General features: G+C 34.8%; 1 long non-coding RNA gene across 1 annotated transcript in view; it reads right to left on the reverse strand.

Annotated features, from left to right (window-relative positions):
• LOC110271922 overlaps positions 1 to 5,254 on the reverse strand; it is a 28,360-nt gene extending 23,106 nt beyond the window's left edge. The window contains exon 1 of the long non-coding RNA XR_002362782.1: positions 5,242 to 5,254. This is a non-coding gene — a long non-coding RNA (uncharacterized LOC110271922). The remainder of the gene's footprint in view (positions 1 to 5,241) is intronic.

Genomic DNA, 8,802 nt, shown 5'->3' on the forward strand with positions numbered 1-8,802 from the left:
GCCCTTACGCTTTTAGTTAACGTGTGAACATTTTGCACTTTTCTGTTTCTGTTCTGAGATGTAATTATTCATCAGGCTTCTCATATTATTGTTATTATTCCCTTCTATAGATACATATATTATCGTATAAGTCTTAGAATTGTCGTGACACTTAGTTATCCTTTGCTTTACGGTATGAGGTTAGGCTTAGGATAATCAGGGTGTTACATAAGAGACACAATAGCCTAACAAGCAAGTAACTAAAGAAGTTGACCCCCCTGATGTAGATATTGGTCAACCAGCTGTCGAAAAGCATACCTCAAAGGATTTGAATCAAGAAAAATCCCTATAAATTCATTCTGTTGATGATATACCTTCTTCTCCTCAGGTCGATGTCGATCTCACTGTTGCCTCTTCTCCCTCGAAGGAAAATAACCCACTTGCAAAGAATATTGAGGAAAAGGAACATCTTTTGGGTTCTCCAAGTGTCGAGATTTTGCCGAATTCAGTCAATCAACCTATGCAATCTTCAAATCAAACTTCTGAAACCCAAGAAACTCCTTCCACCAATGTTTCCAGTCCACCAAAGGCTGATTTAGCTGAACTTCTTGCTTCCATGTCCAAAATCTCTGATAAAACAAAGATGCCAACTTGGATTCCGACCATGGAAGAGTTATCAGAACAAGAGCTCCTAAAAGAACTAACTCATCATGCCATCAAAAGACTATCTGCCTTTCTTAGGCTCCTAACGCATACTATCGATAAGTGGGTAAACTGAGATGACTTGAATGCAATTTTTTCAAATATGTTGTGTACTACTCTCGAATATCAGGTCCCACTCAACTTCTCCAAAGTAGTGAAGAAATTCAAAAAATTTGCCAATAACCTATTCTTCTCCCAAAACAAAATGAATTAAGTAAGAAAGAGAAGACAGTCATCGAAACAGAATGCACAAAGTTTGATACTTCCTCTAAGTCAACACAAAAAACTTATAAAGAATATGAAGTTGGTTTTGCTCACGCTGCAGTACTCAAGTTCGGTTAACTCAGTGCAGGGAAGAACTTGCCCAAATTCATGAGGAAGAAGCTCAATTAGAAGGGCCTTACTTAAAAAGCTAAAAAGAGGAAACAAGATCTTTTTCGAACCCTTTGTGAAATGGAAAACAATCTGGCTGGCTTAGGAGAAAGTAAGAGAAATTGCAACTCAAAGAGCACGATGAAATCATAGAAGAGTTATTAGAACCTTATCTTTAAAGACTTGGGATGCCAAGTATTTGTTGTTTTTTTATTTTTTTTAGACATAGTACTTCCGAAACTCTCCTGTTGTTATTTATATTTCTTTACATGTATTAATCATTATTCTCCCAACATCGATACCGCTTCAAATATTTTCCATTGACTGATTTAACCTCAATGCTAGAATCGATATTCTTAATTCGGCATGCATTTCCATAATATAAGTCAATTACCTGGAAAGGGCTTTCCCAATTATGGGACCATTTACCATAGAATCTTGACTTCTTTTCCATTGGTAAAATAACCATAAGGACTAATTCACCCACTTGGAAACACTTTTCTTTTACCCGTCGATTATAAATGTGAGCAACATTCTCTTTTTGATGAATAATATGATCGAGTGCTAACATTTGGTCACTGTCCAAGTTATTCAACTCATCGAACATTGCATTCCAATAATCCTCAACTGGTAATTCCTCTTGATACATCACCCTTATAGTGTTAAGATTAATTTCTAAATGTAAAACTGCATCATGGCCATAAACTAATTTATAAGGAGATGTGTTTGTCGAACCTCTTGGTGAATTTTGATAAGCCTATCATACCTGACTCAAAGTTTCATACCAACTGCAAGGTTTTTTGCCAATTTGTTTATTAATCAAATTAATTAACATCTTATTTGCTTCTTCAACTTGACCATTTGCTTGTGCATAATACGGGATCGAAGTCACCATAGTTATATTCCTCGATATTGCAAAATTTTTAATACATTGACCAGTAAACATAGTGCCTTGATCAGTACTTAAAGTTTGAGGAATTCCAAATCGATGAATTATATGTTCCTCTATGAAATTAAGAATCTCATTTTGACAAACTTCTATCAAAACAATAAACTCCACCCATTTTGTAAAATAGTCAATCGCTACAAAAATAAATTTGTGATTTTTAGATGATGGATGGTAAATCATTCCAATTAAATGCAAACCCCATCCTCTAAATGGCCAAGGCTTTATAATCAAATGCAATTCAAAAGCGGGAATTAGTTGTATTACCCCGTGTTTCTGACACTCTTGACATGCTTTTGCATAATCAATACAATCTTTGACCATGGACGGACAATACACTCAATCGCGTCGCAGTACCCACTTCATTCTTTCACCAGCTTGATGGGCACCACATATACCTTCATGGACTTCACCAAAAGCGATTATTTTCTCTGACTGACCCAAATAACTCATGACACTTTCTTCGATGCTTCTTTTATACAACTCATCACCTATTACCACAAAATTCATTGCTTTTAACTTCACATCTCGATCAACTCGCATATTAGGATCTTTTAAATATTCTGTAATTGGTTTTCTCCAATCATCATCCCACTCATCAATGACTAAAATTTCATTTTCTTCAATAGGGTTAAGTATTTGTTGAACCTCTATCAACTTTCCTAAGGTCTCAAGTAGAACTTTATATTTCGATGCAATTTGAGCCAACTCATTAGCAAATTCATTTTGAATTTTTGGAATATGAACAAATAATACTTTTCGAAATGACACTAATAACTCCCATGCTATCGACAAATACTTTTGTAACTTTTCATTGTTACACTTGAATTCTTTTGACAACTGCTTTAAAACCAATTAAGAATCCCCAAGATTTGGATATTTAATGCCCCTTGTCGATCAAAATTTCTAATCCTAAAATCAAAGCCTCATATTCAGCTATATTGTTCGAGCATGGGTATTTTAATTCGAACAAAAATTTCAATGGAATACCTTCTAGAGATATAATCAGAATGCCAACACCAGCACCATCCTTGTGTTTCAATCCGTGAAAGTACAATTTCCAAGGTTCAGACTTAATATGAATAATATTTGCCCCCTGGTCATTAAGATGGTTGGTTAATCAACCAAAAAATCTGCAATGACCTGACCTTAGCCGGGACATACTGCAAATTAAACTTAGTTAAAGCAACCATCCATTTTCCCAATTGACCTCTTAGTATCGAGTACGACAACATATACTTAATTAGATCAGTTTGTGCAATAAATTGAATAGTTTTTACAATCATATAACATTTTAATTTTGTACAAGAATAGTAAAGGGAAAGGCACAGTTTTTCGATGGCAAAATATCTCATTTCGATATCAGACAACACTCAACTTAGGTAATAAATTTCCCTTTCATGTAGTTCCTGATCGTTTTGAGCCAGCATACAACCAATTATATTTGTTGAAGCCGCAACATACAATTTTAAAGGTTCAAAAGGTCAGACTGTTGCCATTACAGGTGCTTTCGATAGATAATCCTTAACTGAATCGAATGCCTATTGGCGTTCTTCCTTCCACAAATATTGGGAATCATTTTTAAGCTTCACCATGGTCGAAAAGATGCATGTTCGACCAGATAAATTAGAAATAAATTGACGAAGAAAGTTAACTTTCCCCAAAAATGATTGAACCTCTTTTTTCGATTAGGATATGGCAATGCTAGAATTGCTTTCACTTTGTTTTGATCAATAGCAATCCTTTCTTTTGTACCATGAATCCTAAAAAATTTTCCACCGAAACTCCAAACGCACATTTTATAGGATTCATTTTTAAACCTTTCTTTCGCATAGTTTGGAATGCATGGCTTAAATGATTGAGATGTTGATCCATTGATTTTGATTTCACCATTACATCATCGATATATACTTTAATAAATTTTTCAATGTATTCATGAAAAATAGTATTCATAGCACATTGATATGTTGCCCCAGCATTCTTTAAACCAAAAGGCATCATTATCCATTCATAAGTTCCCAAAGCTCCAGGGCATCGAAAAGCTATTTTCAAAACATCTTCTTTAGCTATGAAGATTTGATTATAGCCAGAATAACCATCCATGAAACTTAAAATTTCATTACCTGCCACTGAATCGATTAACATGTCTATCATAGGCATAAAATACTCATCTTTAGGAGTGGCATTATTTAAATCACGGAAGTCGATACAAACACAAAACTTTCCATTATTTTTCATTACTGGTACAATATTCGATACCCAATCGACATAGCGAGCAGTTCGAATAAACTTTGCTTTGATTAGCCTTTCAATTTCTTCTTTGATTTTGAGATTAATTTCAGGGGTGAATCATCTAGGTGATTGTTTTACTGTTCGACAAAATGGCTTCAATGCCAATCTATGTTCTACCAACGAACGATCAAGACTAGGCATTTATCATAATCCCAAGCAAAACAAGCTTTCTATTCGATCAATAAATTAATGAACTTCGTTCAAAATTACTCATTAAGATTGTTACAAATATAAGTCTGTAATCACTATCTGATCCTAAATTAATTTCTTCAAGTGGATCCTAGGATTCAAACCTTTTTCAATATGAGTGTCTTCAACTGAAGTTTTCTCAAAACCTAAAGGCTCCAAATCATAAATGCAAGTGAAAGTAAAATCAACTTGATCATCTAAAGCAAAGAAAACTTTATTATTGACTGAGTTAGCAGTCAAACCATTTACAACACTAAGACGTTTAGACATTTCAACATCAGACTGATCCATAATATTAATACTAGAAATGAAAATACATGTAGTACCTAACACACAAATAGACTCGACTTTAGGAATCGAAGCTACACTAGGAATTGAAAAACTGAATTGAAATCCCTATTCGACTCGACCTCATAAGAAGAATCATTTCTAGAACATGAAATGTTTTTTATAGAATCAAAACTACTTAGATAATTATTTAAAGAACCTAAATAGTGTGATACATCTTGTTCATTAGCCATGACAAGATGAAATCGAACTCTCACGTTGAACCGAATCACTCCCAGCCAGTGGGAGTATAATCAAGTATTGGGTGTTGAAGCTTCACGCTAAGTCCTTCTGAAGTTTAAAAGCAACCTTCACAATCATAATATTTGAGCATCCTGTCAATATCAAGTGGTTTCATCTTATCATTACACACCTTAAAATCAACATGCATTTGCTCAACATAAAGGTTTGAATCTGCCTTGATTACTTCAGACATTCCTTCATCATTCCAAAAAAGGATCCATTCTTGACCGAGTAAGGCATTATAACATGCCTTCAAAGGAACCACCATAAAAACCGTGGTCCAAGATGATGACCCTACTTGCACTTGGAGAGTTACCAAACCTTTTGATGGTGTCGATACTCCACTATAATCAGTCACTGAGACGTTTGTGGGTATCAAATCATCGAAATATTTTCCTACTTTGATTAGCATATTTTCTGGCAACAAGCTAATTGTCGCTCCTCCATTGACCAACACTTTATCGATGCATATACCACTCATACAAGCAGTGATGTGTAAAGGTCGAAGGTGCAGTTTTTGCTTCTTAGTTGGCTTTTTGAAGCATCCCAACTCCTCATCTTCACGTACAAAAGCAAAAACCTCTTCATCTTCGACATCATAGTCTTCACTCAAGTTTTCTTTATATTTTCCTAAATATTCAGTTGGTATAATGGAAATAGTGCCTACCATTTCCTCACCTCCCTCACCAAAGTACTCTTCATCCAAATCAGCATCTTTTTCTTTACCATCAATAGGGACTATTGCAATAGCCTTGCCTTTCTCCCCTTTTATTGGGAAAAAAAAAATCCCTTTCGAATAAGTTTCTCCATCAGACGAAAAAACAATCTGAGTATGAACAGAAGGAGTTACCCCTTTGTCTATTGAGGTCGATGGTCTTTCTGACTTTGTTTGGTGCACAAATCTTCCACCTCGATTTCCTTTAGTTCTTCCTTGAGGATATGGGTAACGTCCTCGATTATAACATCGATGGCCCCTTTGAGGATTACGCCTATATTCTGCGTCTCAATTGTGAAACTCTTGACAGTTCTTGATCCATTGTACTCCCAAAGTTTGTGAAAATGATCAAGTGGAGGAACAAAATTTTCCTAAGAGCTGTGGGAACTCTGTCCATCTTGTCATCAAGGGGAATGCCTCTGACGAATCTGCTCCTCCTTATGAGCTTTTTCATTCTTTCCTTTTCAAATAGTGTCGTAGGCTCAGCATCAAATACAACATTACATTGAGGGCACAAAGAAATGTCTTGATCCTTTAATTTTTGTTGTATTAGAAATTCCAACAGCTCCTCACCAACACCAGGGTATATTGATCGAACATTAGTTTCAAAATCTCCCAAAGCAGTATCAAATTCATAAGTGAAGCCGACCATGTTGATCCCTAAGAAAATAGGCTCAGCAAAATTTGCTCTAGCATAGAAAGGATCAGTATAAATTATCATTTCCTTTTTGCTATCATCACACTTCAATCTTCCTTCTATAATTACTTCTTGGATCAAGTCCCTGAAACAGACATAATTATTAGTCAAATGGCTAGTTGCTTGATAAAATTTATAATAAAGTTTTCCTTTTAAATCTTTTATCGAAAGTAATGTCTTGCCTTCTGGTAAAACCAATTGTTTATCTCTAAGCAACGCATCAAATATTTTATCTGATTTCGAAATATCCTATACTTTTTTCCATTCTTATATTTCATATCATTAGCTTTATCAACACTTTTAATTTTATTAAGCAAAGAACAAATATAAGGTGGACCATTTTTCAACTCAGCCAAATCGACTTCAAGAAATTCAACATCAGACTCCTCACTCAAGGTCTCCATTTTAACATATGAACCATTCCTTTTGAGCAAAGGTTTTACCTTTTAACTATTTCTCACTTTTAAACTTTTCTTTTTTCTTTTTGAAGAATTTCTACCTATCGAACCCTTTCAGCCAAATGAGCCAAATCAGGTATATGCACATTAAGCAACTTTTGACGCATATAAAAACTTAACCCCATAGTTGCTATTTTTACTACTTCACTTTCGGTAAGTGACACGTAACATTGACTTCGAGCATTCTTAAAATGAATCATGGAGTCATCAATCGACTCCCTTTCATCACGTTTGAAAGCTATTAAATTAGTGATTAGAATATTCAATTCCTCTCTATAAAATTGGGAATTAAAAACACTTTCCAACTATGCCTAAGTTACAATCAAATTAGGCTTGAGATTTAAAAACCAAGTAAAAGCAATCTTCATTAAAGAACAAGGAAAAATTTCATTTTCAAATTTTCATCATTTGCTAAATTGCCCAATTCGACCATATATCGAGCGATATGCTCAGTAGTCAATTCACCAACCTCTCCTGCAAACTTTGTTATTATCTTAGGATTTTTTATTGTAACACCTTACCATACAGAACCTTACTTATATAGTTGAAAGAAAACCATAACGAGGAGCCTTGAAGAATAAGCTAAACAAAATCGAAACTGAAGATTGCGTCACTCTCCTAAGGATAATCGTAAACAGATAAGCAAGATCGTAAGAAAGCTAAAATATATATATACAAATCAGAGTTCTAAAAATACAAATATCAAGCTCCAGACTCGACCTGCGAAGCTAAGGCCGGCCAGAGTATGTGTATATATATATATACAACCTAAAATATATACTCAAACCACAAAGTAAATTCCTGTTTCTCCATATCAACCTCCGAGAGGGACAAAATATAAAATATACAAGGCGGAGAATCTATATACATAATCGAAATACAAAGCACCAAAAGTGTAGTTCTTCACTTCCAAAAAGGCCTCCAAAATTCTCAGTGAGGTGCCTCTCGACCTGTATCTAAAAAATAGCAGAAATATGCATGGAATGAGAACCGGGGGTTCTCAGTATAGTAAATGTGTCTGCATAGTTAATATAAAAGGTCATGGGAAAGCCAGAGGCATTCCTAGAACTTCGACACTCAGAAATTAAACTTAAAATTAACTCTAAACCAAAAGGATTGGTACTCTAACTATGGGATTCCTAGTTCTAACCTATCTCTTCACCTTTACCTCCTTCAACCTCCTAAACACTGGTGGAACAACCCTCATCACTCCTCTGCCATGAGAGAGTCTCTCAGAAGCATACACATACAAATTAAATAAGAAAATACAGATAGAGGTAAAATTACAGCAAGTAGAACAAGTAGTGGATATGCAGAGTTAAGCAGTTAAGCAAACTAAAACAATGTACACTCAAGCAAAACATACAAATGCATATGATGTATGCATGTCCTATGGCTGATGATATCATCTGTCGGTTATATAGCCAACCTGACATGTCTTGGTAGTTAACCATGGACTGTCCCTCTGTACTTGCATCCCCAATCTCAACAATATCCATGGGAATAATCCCAAGCTCATCCATGTGGGAGACAAAATTCTAAGCTCAACTTTTTACATGGGGGAGACACCTCAACCTTAAATTTATATATATGTGTATGCCCATGGGGGAACTGGGGAATTAAAGTGCCCTGTCACATCTTATGACAGAGGGTCAACAATTTATTTCAAATTATACTAGTCAAATTGGACTTTTAATTCACCATTTATCATTGTCATTATCATCATCAATTCACATCTCATTCCATCTCTAATCATCATTATTATCACCATCATTATAAATTACGTATCATGTATCATTCATCACTTTATTGCCTTAACAATTCAACCCTTCACTTCTCAATCTCTTTCTCAATTTTCTACCTAACTTATTCAAAATGTTCG

This window comes from Arachis ipaensis, chromosome B01 (genome assembly GCF_000816755.2).
Source record: "Arachis ipaensis cultivar K30076 chromosome B01, Araip1.1, whole genome shotgun sequence".
Classification (NCBI taxonomy): domain Eukaryota; kingdom Viridiplantae; phylum Streptophyta; class Magnoliopsida; order Fabales; family Fabaceae; genus Arachis; species Arachis ipaensis.